This window comes from Triticum dicoccoides, chromosome 1B, assembly GCF_002162155.2.
Source record: "Triticum dicoccoides isolate Atlit2015 ecotype Zavitan chromosome 1B, WEW_v2.0, whole genome shotgun sequence".
NCBI classification, from domain to species: domain Eukaryota; kingdom Viridiplantae; phylum Streptophyta; class Magnoliopsida; order Poales; family Poaceae; genus Triticum; species Triticum dicoccoides.
In genome coordinates, this window is record NC_041381.1 from 566282496 (window position 1) to 566295442 (window position 12947).

The following is a 12947-nucleotide window of genomic DNA, read 5'->3' on the forward strand; positions in this document are numbered from 1 at the left end:
CGAGCACATGAGCAAGGAAGAAAGGGACGAACACAGTGCACGGGCACTGTGCCATTGGCCGGACCATGCCGGTGCTCGCTGCGGTGAGCTCGGGCGTCGGCGAGCGGCAGGAAGGAGTAAAGGGGGTGGAGACGAGGATGGTGGCACGGGGGGGCACGCCCTGGTTGGCCGAGCAGCGGGCACGCGCGCTACAGAGGCGCTGGCGACGCGCATAGCGCACGTTTGGCATGCCCGCACCCTCGGACGAACGCGGTCTCCACGTGGACCGTGACATCAGGCCACATATGCACTAACCATGATGTCTGGCGTGTAGTCCTTAGTAACTTTAGGTGTTACCACGGCTCAGTTGGTTTCCAGGTGCAGTAGAAGTGAAATGGTGAAGATGTTTAGTTACTGGACAGAAACTTTGAACAGTTACTGTGGCCAAACCACAGTGATTCAAGGGCTAATCTTTGGGGTTTTACTAACTCTTACTAAGGTGAATAAGCAGAGGGAAAATCAGCTACAATGGAGCTAGTAAAAAGGTAGTTGCTGTAGAAATTACCATTTCATCCCAAAAGTGAAAATGTTTTATGTAGAAAAAATACTCCAAAAAGTGGTGACATATTTTTGCTCAGAAATGTGCCCTAGGGTCCAAAGAATATTTGAGATTTTTCTCAGGATTTTTAGGGCAATAGAAAGAGGGTTGCTTTGGAGGTCAAACATTTTAGCTAGGGTTTAGGAGGCAAAATGAATATTTTACATTTAAGAAAAATATTCCAAGCAATTTTGTTGGGTTGGCCAGGGGTGAAATGATGGATTAGAAGGGGAGAGGGGGCACTTGGGTGAAAATCAAAGGATACCCAAGTGATCAAGTCCAAATGGAATGATTCAAAACTCCAAATCCAAACCAACTCAGCTGAAAATCAAGCAAAGAAAAGAGAGCAAAAACCAGGCTGTGACAGGTATAACCCGGCCCCTCCTGGGCGGGTCATACCTAATAGTAATATCCCCAACATTAGGCCCCTGATTGATTTGAACCGGTTCATGTCAATCTTCAACACTTAGGAAAAATCTTCTCTCCTTCATTTGTGCGAGAACTTATAACCCGCCATGACGTCATCTTCTGGATTGGCGATAACTCGCCATGATGTCACCTATCATTAACTCACACATTATCCAATATATCTCAATGGATCTTTATTTTTAATAACCACTCCGAGAATCGAGGCGTCCGGGCAGCTGGATAACCATGCTTTTGGTCTCTTCGTTTTTCGCGCCCACTTATGAGTCTTTCGTTATAAATAGCCACGACCAGTCTTTCCTCATTATCCCCTTTTCCAGCGTCTTCCTCCTCTCGCGACCTTCTGCCGCTCAAGCTCCGCTGCCGTTGCAGAGCACCTTGTCCTCCTCAACCTCGGCCGCTGCATCAACCCGTGTTGGACCAGAGTACGCCGGCGCCCCACTGCAGTCGGATCTGCACCCGTAAGTGCTTGTTCTCCAGTGCGTTTAGATCGCATTAGGGTTCCTGACTATTCGTCGTGTTCTTCACGATTTCTCCACAGTTCCTCCACCGTAGCATCTTTTGATCCAAAAACAATATAGAACTTATGCGGTGGTTGTTTTGCCTCCGCCTCTGATACCAGCGGATCCCCTTTCTTTGGAAAGAGATCTCATTAGAGCTTATGAACTCCCTGTACTGGTTTTTAGGTCTTGAATTATTTTCTTTTTCTGAACTGTCGCTGATTTGAAATAGTATTTGCAATCCGTGAAATCTGTTTGTGCCATATTTAGCAAAAAACTGCACCTAGATAGATCCACCTAGTCATGGCGGCTCATACCACCGGCTTTAAATGCAATACTCAATAGATGACCTCAAACTGCTCATGGCAACTTAGATAACCTGACGTAATTAGTCATATACCATTAGTCCCCTCTATAAGCCACCATTCTGAATATGTGCTGTAATACTTCCCCTCTGGCTTAAATTTGAACCGGCAAATTTATTATTTTTTAGGCTTCCTTTTCACAATGCCGCCCAAAACAACCACTTCCTGTAACAGGGTTCACTCCATCGCACGGACAGTACGCTGGAAGACTTTGTGAAAACTGGCTATCTGCCCAAAAAGGATGCCATGTCTTACCGCCCTCCTAAACCGACAGAAGAAAAGCCTGAACCCAAAGACGGGGAGGTCATCGTTTTCACTGATCACATGAACCGGGGCTTTTCGCCGCCCGGCTCTAAGTTCTTCAGAGATGTTCTCGCTTTTTTGACCTCCATCCTCAAGACATCGATCCCAATTCTATGTCTAATAGATGCAATTTTCAAGTGTTTTGTGAGGTGTACCTTGAAGAAGAGCCCACCTTGGAACTTTTCAAAGAATACTTTTACTTGAACCGCCAGAATGAATACTCCAATGGGCCTAGCTTGGAACTTGATGGGGTCTCAATCCAATGATGGAGAGACGCCATTTTTCCTTAGGCGCAGCCGCCAAGTCATCCCAAGGACTGGAACTAGACATGGTTCTACTGCCAAGATACTTCTCCTGCTGGTGAGAACCCTCTTCACGGCTTTCATGCCCTGCACCTCGAGTCCAATCATCCTCTCCCAAACAAGTTGTCAGCTGCTGATCGCCAGAAGCTCGCCCCTACCATTGCTAAAGTCAAGGCTCTTTTGGGGAACGACTTGAATGGCCTTGACTTGGTTCGATGCTGGGTTGCATGGCGGATCATCCGGTTGAGCCGCCGCTCCGGGTTAATGTGCACTTACACAGGTGACACAAAGGATCATCTGCACCACAGCCCCGATGAGTTATCTGAAGACCTTATCAATGATATGACAAAGTCACTTCTGAATGAAAGCCTAGCAGACTGTGGCAAGGTGGGCTTAAGCCCTTTCTGCAAAGCTAACCCGGCTCCAGGGGTAAGCCGCCAAACTTAGTTAATTTACCTTTATCTTTGATGTTGTGTCTTAACTCAAATCTTTGCTGATTTTCACAGGCTGATGGCGAGTTTTGGAAGAAAGAATATGACCATGAGGCTGCAAAGAGAGTCAGGAAGGCCAAGAAAGCCGCCAGGAGAGCCGCCACCAAGAAAAGAGGGAAAAGCCCAGTGCTTCTGAATTGCTTCAACTGGAGGACTCCTCTGAGTCGGAGGTAGCCCTTGACTCTCTTGGCTCTTTTTTCAACCATCTTATTGACACTGACTATCATCAGGATGACACGGGAACGAGTCAGGGAGTGGAAGAAGAGGTAACTATTATTTCCTTCGACTCCGAGCCTTTGCCAAGACAAAAAATCCGAAGAGTAACCCGGAAAGTAAGATTTTCACACCCCTTAGCTCATCTGGATCCTCACTTTATTTTGAAGCAACATATTCATGAGAGCCGGAGGCAGACCCGGACCAGTAAGGATGCGGAACTCTCCTCCGGCTTACCGAATACACCGAGGAAGCGCCGGAATGAGGTCACCTCCGACTTAAACTCTTTTTATCCTTTGGCGGGTCTCACTCGTCAACCGCTCAACTCTTCTGATTTGAATTATGAGGAAACTTCACATTCTTCCGGGGACTCAATCCAGTCCAATATGTTGGCTTTTAAGACTGCTCTAGGGTAATGACAATTTACTTATCCCTTAATCATTACAATCCTTTTATACTTTGTACTAACCTTTTTGACTCATACAGCAGAAAAGCAAAACCCAGCAAGAGTGCTAAGAAGAATAAGCCAGTTGAAGATCCAAAGGTCAATGAACCAGAGCTGCAGACTCCAGCACCTGAGATCTCTATCCCCCAATCCTATGAACCGGCTCTTGATAACCCGCCAGCAACTTTTGACCCCCCTATGGAGCGAGCCATTGATGAATCTTTAAACCCTAATGTCTCTAGTCCACCGAAGACCGCTGATGTTCTTGATGAAGATGCGACAATCACTGCCACCGGCTTTAGAGAACCGGGAAGGCCCACTGTGCTAGCCAAGCATTCTGCTAGGGAGGAGCATAAAGTCAGATTTGATATGGCTGATTACTCCCACTTGAGCATTGGCGAGGCTTTTTCTGGTTATCTTAGCCAACTGCACAGCAGCCGCAATCTTCAAGTAGACATGGTGACCCAGATGCACCAGAAGTTTGAGGTACAAATTCTTCCTTCACTGAGTTATGCTTACTATGCCAGCCCCCAAGTCTACTGTTTATGATAAATATGTTGTAGACTTAGATGAATCATGAGCATAAGTCATATCCTTTGGTAGAATCCTTTGATCATCTGACTTAATCCGTAGTCCCCAAGGGCCAGTTTAATTAGCATGAATGAACCGGTCCTATATATTCATGTATGGAAGATGATACTTGTTTAGTTTTCAATAGCAATATGCATTAGTCCCCAAGTGCCAAGTACTCTTGCTTGCAAAGTGCTTGGGACTTATTCTCATAAGCCACCACTAAAATAGAACTTTCGGTAGACATTAGCCCCCAAGTGCCAAGTGTTATTGCGTGCAAAAAGGCTTGGGACTTGATATGTTGAACTAACTTTTGAATTATGATGTTGATCTGGTTTATGAACAGACCACCACTGCTCAACATCAAACAGAGCTGTCTGAATTAAAGAATCGCTTGGAGCTGTAGGAGACTGAGACCCAGAGGGCAAACTCAAAATTTGAATTCATCGTATCTGAACAAGAAAAACTGAAGGCCGATTTTGAAGTTAAGAAAACTGCCTGGGCCGAAGAAAAGATTGCCTTGACCAATCGAGCTGAAAAAGCAGAGGCGTCTCTTGAAGAGGTGACCATTGAATTTTCCGGCTTAAAACGCCATGTGTCTCAGATGGTCTCGGCTATCTTTGGTAAGTCGCCTTACGAGCATCAAGTGTTGAATCTCTCTCTTGATCATATGAACTATCTTTAACTCATCTGGTATTACTATGCAGGCCCCAGGAGCACCAACCTCAACCAGGACATGCTAGTGAAGCTGAAGGCGGTTTACACGCTCATAGAGCAGCTTTATACTGGAGCTCGGCGCACATTGGCCACAGTTTCTCTATCCAATGAAGCCCCCACACTCCTGGTTGATGTGCTAAAGAAGCTTTCTGTGCTGCCCGAGAGGTTTAATGAATTAAAGTGGTCATTTGCGAGAGCCGGGGCCGTGACAGCCTTAAGCCGGGCTAAAGCATGGCTACCGGAATTAGACCCGGCCGACATCTCTATTGGGTACCCAAGCATCAAGGAAGATGGCTCTTCGTTTGAATAGAAGGATTTCGCTGCTTGCGTGAAGGAGATACGTCCTGTGGCCACCATGGTTGCCAATGAGATAGACCTCATCAAATACCATCCGTCTTATGACGCGGGAAATCAGAGGATGCCAACGCCGCGTTATAAAGTGACATGCCTGATCCCCCCAATCCGTAAGCACACCTTTCCCCCTGAAGTTGACCCGTCCAAGCTAATTGATGATGAAGCTGAATTTCAAGCTTTGAATGGCATTGACTGGTCGTCATCAACCTTCCAGGACGTGGAACATGACAAAGAAGCGGAGAGGGTTGACCCAGAAGCCTCAGGCCAGCAGAGGCAGGAAGATTGATCTGCTGGGCGGTTCATATCTGTGACTTTGAAAAAACAGTTGATCATTTAGACTCGGGGAGTCATGTGATAGGGTAGCAATGACTTTGCTCTGTCGTGCCATCGTGCACATTTTTGGTGCTCGACACTGTTAAGCCACCTCTTATGTTAGCGTCTTTACACTTATAATTTGTGTGACTTGTGCATAAGAAAATCCTTGAATTATCCTGCACACAGAAATAGATCACCAGAACCCTTGGCGGTTTACCGCAGGGCGGGTCATAATATCGCACACATAACCGCTGATGTGTAAAAGGAGTTAAATAGGACTGGTATGAATCGGAATTTGAAACATAACTATAATAACAATATCATACCTATGATATTGAATTTGTACTGCCGGTTTAAGTCACCTGTACAGTAAAGGGTGATAACCCAACCTTTAGAAGCCAAAAACTTCCTAATGTTTTATGATTCTCATATGCTTGCGACTTATCGTCCAAAGTCAAGCCGGGTTAATTGAGTCCACATATCTGCTTCAGACGTAAGCAAAAAAGTGTCAAGAGAAACCCGGAAAACGTGTCAAAAGACTTAAATCGACAAGGAAAGAAAAAATGTGAGGCTTCTGATTCAAATAGGATCAGTAAGCCAGACCAAATGGGTTACTGGCTATGTTCTCTTTGGTGAATGACACCTATGTTTGAACAGGAAGCCCCCAAGTGGCTTTTGGCATTGCGCCGATCAAGTGGGTACCGACAGCTATGTTCTCTTTGGTGAATGACACCTATGTTTGAACAGGAAGCCCCCAAGTGACCTTAAGACTTTTTTAACGACTCTGATTCGAATACGATTAGAGTCGGACCAAAAGGGGTTAAGCTATGATTCAAATACGATCCAGCCCCCAAATGATCAGATTGTTTGAACATCTATGATTCGAATATGATCAGGAAGCTGCGCCAAAAGATTTAAGCTAGATTCGAATACGATCAGCCCCCAGTGGTCTAAATTTATAACGACTGTGATTTGAATACGATCAGCGTCAGACCAAAAGGGGTTAAGCTATGGTTCGAATACGATCCAACCCCCAAATCTACTATTTATGATTTGAGTCTTTGCTTTTTAGTTTGTCACAATCATCCTTGTTGTACACACCTTTTGAGAGGGACACGCATGAATTGTGATTTATAAGAATACTCTTTGTGCTTCACTTATATCTTTTGAGCTAGGCAATTTGCTCTAGTGCTTCACTTATATCTTTTTAGAGCACATCGATGGATTTATTTTATAGAAATTGATGAACTCTCATGCTTCACTTATATTATTTTGAGAGTCTCTCTAAACAGCATGGTAATTTTCTTAGGTTATGAATTTAGTCCTAATATGATAGGCATCCAAGAGGGATATAATAAAAACTTTCATATAAAGTGCATTGAATACTATGAGAAGTTTGATTCCTTATGATTGTTTTGAGATATGAGGATGGTAATATTAGCGTCATGCTAGTGAGTAATTGTGGATCGGTAAGAATACTTGTGTTAAAGTTTGTGATTCCCATAGCATGCACGTATGGTGAACCATTATGTAACAAAGCCAAAGCATGATTTATTTATTGATTATCATCCTTTGTGTGGAGGTCGGGATCACACGATGGTTAACTCCTACCAACCCTTCCCCTAGGAGCATGCGCGTAGTACTTTGTTTAGATGACTAATAGATTTATGCAATAAGTATGTGAGTTCTGTATCACTAATGTTGATTACATGGATTATACGCACTCTCACCCTTCCACCATTGCTAGCCTCTCTAGTACCGCTCAACTTTCGCCGGTGCCATACACCCACCATATACCTTCCTGAAAAGAGCCACCATACCTACCTATTATGGCATTTCCATAGCCATTCCGAGATATATTGCCATGCAACTTTCCACCATTCGGTTTCTTATGACACGCTTCATCATTGTCATATTGCTTTGCATGATCATGTAGTTGACATAGTATTTGTGGCAAAGCCACCGTCCATAATTTTTTCATACATGTCACTCTTGAGTCATTGCACATCCCGGTACACCGCCGGAGGCATTCATATAGACTCATATTTTGTTCTAGTATCGAGTTGTAATTCTTGAGTTGTAAGTAAATAAAAGTGTGATGATCTTCATTATTAGAGCAATGTCCCATGTGAGGAAATCAAAATAAAAGAGGCCAAAGAAGCCCAAATAAAAAAAGAGGCCAATGAAGCCAATCAAAAAAATGAGAGAAAAGAGAGAAGGGGCAATGTTACTATCCTTTTTCCACACTTGTGCTTCAAAGTACCACCATGATCTTTATGATAGAGAGTCTCCTATTTTGTCACTTTCATATACTAGTGGGAATTTTTCATTATAGAACTTGGCTTGTATATTCCAACGATGGGCTTCCTTAAATACCCTAGGCCTTCATGAGCAAGCAAGTTGGATGCACACCCACTTAGTTTCTTTTTGAGCTTTCATAAACTTATAGCTCTAGTGCATCCGTTGCATGGCAATCCCTACTCACTCATATTGATATCTGTTGATGGGCATCTCCATAGCCCGTTGATACACCTAGTTGATGTGAGACTATCTCCTTCGTTTTGTCTTCTCCACAGCCACCATATTCTAATCCACCTATAGTGCTATGTCCATGGCTCACGCTCATGTATTGCGTGAAAGTTGAAAAGGTTTGAGAATACTAAAGTATGAAACAATTTCTTGGCTAAAACCAGGGTTGTGCATGATTTGAATACTTTGTGTGATTAAGATGGATCATAGCCAGACTATATGATTTTGTAGGGATAGCTTCCTTTAGCCATAGTATTTTGAGAAGACATGATTGCTTCATTAGTATGCTTGAAGTATTATTGTTTTTATGTCAATATTAAACTTTTGTTTTGAATCTTATGGATCAGAACATTCATGCCACAATGAAGAAAATTACATGGATAAATATGTTAGGTAGCGTTCCGCATCAAATATTTTGTTTTTATCATTTACCTACTCGAGGACGAGCAGGAATTAAGCTAGGGGATGCTTGATACGTCTCCAACGTATCTATAATTTTTGATTGTTCCATGCTATTTTATTATCTGTTTTGGATGTTTTATATGCATTAATATGATATTTTCTATTATTTTTGGGACTAACCTATTAACCTAGAGCCCAGTGACAGTTTCTGTTTTTTCCTTATTTTTGAGCTTCGCGAAAAAGGAATACTAAACGGAGTCCAAACGGAATAAAACTTCACGATGATTTTACTTGGACCATAAGACACCCAGGAGACTTGGAGTTCAAGTCAGAAGAGCCACGAGACGGCAACAAGGGTGGAGGGCGCGCCCCCTACCTTGTGGGCCCCTCGGTGACCCCCTGACCAAGATATTCCTCCTATATATTCACATATATTCCAAAACCCTCAGAAGCATCCACGAAAACACTTTTCCACCGCCGCAACCTTCTGTTCCCGTGAGATCCCATCTTGGGGCCTTTTTCATCATCCTGCCGGAGGGGGATTCGATCACAGAGGCATCTACATCAACTCTATTGCCCTTCTGACGAAGCGTGAGTAGTTTACCTCAGACCTACGGGTCCATAGCTAGTAGCTAGATGGCTTCTTCTCTCTCTTTGATTCTCAATATCATGTTCTCCTAGATGTTCTTGGAGATCTATCCGATGTAATCTTCTTTTGCGGTATGTTTGTCGAATCCAATGAATTGTGGATTTATAATCAGCTTATCTATGAATATTATTTGAATCTTCTCTAAATTCTTATATGCATGATTTGGCATCTTTGTATTTCTCTTTGAATTATCGGTTTGGTTTGGCCAACTAGATTGGTATTTCTCGCAATGGGAGAGGTGCTTAGCTTTGGGTTCAATCTTGCGTGATTTCACCCAGTGACAAAGTAGGGGTAGCGAGACACGTATTACATTGTTGCCATCGAGGATAAAAAGATGGGGTATTCATCATATTGCTTGAGTTAATTCCTCATTGTACTTAATGCGTTACTCTGTTCTTATGGAATTAATACTCTAGATGCAGGCATGAGTCGGTCGATGTGTGGAGTAATAGTAGTAGATGCAGAATCGTTTTGGTCTACTTGTCACGGACGTGATGCCTATATTGCATAATCATTGCCTTGGATATTGTCATAACCTTGCGCATTTGTACCAATTGCTCGACAGTAATTTGTTCACCCACCATATTATTTGCCTTCATGGGAGAAGCCTCTAGTGAAACATATGGCCCCCGGGTCTATTTTCTATCATATTAGTTTCCAGTCTACTATTTTGCAATATTTTATTTTCAGATCTATAAACCAAAAAACTCAAAAATATTTTATCTTTTATTTAGTCTATTTATCTATCTCTAACAGATCTCACTTTTGCAAGTGATCGTGTAGGGATTGACAACCCCTTTATCGTATTGGGTGCACGTGTTTGATTGTTTGTGCAGGTATTGGTGATTTGCACGTTCTTCTCCTACTGGATTGATACCTTGGTTCTTAACTGAGGAAAATACTTATCTCTACTATGTTGCATTACCCTTTTCTCTTCAAGGGAAAAACCAACGCAAGGTCAAGAAGTAGTAGTACGTTCATTATACTTTCCAGATCCAGTCTCTTCTTTCTTTCCTTGGGCTTCCTTTTCAAAATCCTCAACTTCTATGTTGGCCAGCTCCATCTCGTATTGTTCTCTATTTGCAACATCCTGTTCTAATCTCAGAATCTCTCCTTGTTGTTTTTCCATCAAACTCTCTAGATTTTTGTGTGTGGTCCCCAGGTCTTTTATTCTTTTATCAACTTTGGTCAATAGAGCATTTTGTCTGGCTTTTTCTTCTTCCAGCCCTTTAATTTTTCTGAACATGATATCTATCTCTCTTTTTGCATTTTTCCTCTCTCTACAGCCATTTCTTTACCTAAGTGTCCAATGATTTCCTCCAAAGAGTTTTTCATCATTTCATTCTTTTTGTCTATCTCTTCAATTTTTTCAAGAGATAAGCTGCCCGGTGACATTCCTTTTCTGTCTGTTCCATTCAGCTTTCCTTTTTTTTTCCTTTTTTGCTCCTCATCTTCTCCATCCTCCATCTCAGAGACAACATCAGATTTTCTTTTCTCTTCCTTATACCACCCCTTCTCAACCACCTTGTCTAGCTCTGTTCCAATCGTGAACATCAACAAATCTGGTGATGTGATCTCTACATGTGATGGGATCTTTCCAACATCTCTAACTCCACATTTCACTTTCACCTTTTGTTCATTGATAGTGTCCATATCTATTTCTAACACAGGTCCTACAGCAGCAGCCACCTCACACATCCCAAAGAAGTGTCTAAAGCAGTATGGCACTTTTTCAAACTTCACCCAGGCAGTATGCATTTTTCCTACTACCAAATGATCAAGAGACCAAGGTTGCACTTTGATTACATCATCGGTTCCTAACAAGTTAAAATCATTAAACTTTGCAAGTTCCACAAATTTTTCTCTATTGGGGAACAATGTCGCAATTTCTCCCATATTATTTAACTCTCCATTGCCACCTCAGTCAAATATTTCACTGAAAGTTTGTATTAACTCAGTGTCATTGATCTGTCCATCTCTTATGACCACCACTCCTAAAGGATTCATATGTTCAGCAATTAGAACTCCCTCTGTTCGGAATTACTTGCCATAAAAATGGATGTATCTACAACTAAAATACATCTAGATACATTCATTTCTTGGACAAGTAATTCCGAACAGAGGGAGTACATTTTATAGCTCTGCACCAACATCACTCCCAGTCCCTTTGCAGCATAACCAACATACTTAGGCACGGGATTCATTTGTTTCAACAGGTTGCATTCCCCAGTGATATGATTATCTCTACCACAAATTAGGCAGTGTCCCACTTTACACTCCCAGGTTGAATGTCTGTGATCTTTGCATTTCCCACAAACCTGTCTATTAAATCTATCACTTCTGTTTCTGTCTTCCCCCATATTTTGTTGCCACGTGCCTCTATTCATCTGATTTCCGAACCCATTGCCTGAGCTACTTCCATTCCCCTTATCTCTTCTCTGCGTATTTTCCTCACCAGCAACCATCCTCTCTTTGCTTCCTTTTCACTGACAATCATTCCCTTGCTCAGGTCACCCTCTCCTACAGACAGCCCACCTCTGTTCATTCCTTGAACCAGTTGTGATAATAAGGCACTCAAGAGTTGTTTTTGCTGACTAGAGTCCATGTTACCTCCTTATCCTTTCTCTTTGTTGTCTCTTTTATCTATCACAACATCTGTCTCTTTTCCAGCTTCCTCACTCCTGCCTCCATTATCCTTCTTTCCTCCTTTAGCTTGCCAGATCTTGTTTCCTCCAGAGGTCTCACCAATAGGTTAACAGAACTTCCGTTACCTCTTCCCACACCAAATCCAAATCCAGCACGTCCCCCTCCTCTACTATGGAAATCAAAGGAGCTCTCAGAGGAGGTGGATCTGCACCTATCTCCTCCCACAATCTATCCTGTCTTCCTGGCATCAAGATCACTGAATCTTCCTCCTTTGTTGAATCTTCCCCCCTCCAAAGCCCCTCCCAAAGCTGCCAGCCTTGAGCTCTTCTTGGGTTCGTGGCGGCTGGGAGGTAAACCCTAAATTTAGGTCACTGCCCATCAGTCTCCCCTGCCTCTGTCCTTTCATAGACTCCCCACTTCTCTCCTGGGAGTGGGCCTGGTCACTTTCTGGGCTTTCATGGGCCCAGTAGCCCAGGTATTACATACATCCATGTGCATCTCACCTCCCACCGGGCCCCCAAGCACAATTGGTGATCCCTCACTACTTTTTCCCTTCTCATTTTTTTGTGCTCTCTTTTTTACCCCAAGTGGGGTGCTATTGGAGTAGTATTAATGATAATTTCATCAAAATCTATCGCCTCCTCCTCATACCATGTAGCAATGGGCTGTAAATTACCATGCCTCGTGTGCTTTTGAACAATTTAGCTCCAACGACTTTGGATTTGGTACTATTCCAATCTATCCTGTTCGTAGTAGTATTTTTTTCCTATTATCTCTTTTCCTTCTTTTCCCCTATCTTCAGCTTCATCATTTTGAAGCTTAGAATTCTTTCTAAGGCGTTTCTCTTTTTTCTACTACTACCTAGCTTCCTCTGTTTCTCACAATCAACCTCATCTGCATCAATCGACATAGTAGAGGTAAAATATTTCGCCATTGACATACATGCGGAAGTTGGAGAAGTCATCCCCTCCCCCTCCTCGTCGGAGCCCTCTCCAGCCAGCAGCCAAAAACGACCGCCAACCAGCGAGGCCCTACTGCAGGCGAGAAAGGGTGCGGAGGCGCGGCGAACGCCTTGGGAAGCGCGAGGAACGTCGAGGCAGCGCCATGGCCGCCCGCTTCTGCTTCTTGTTTGGCACCACCATC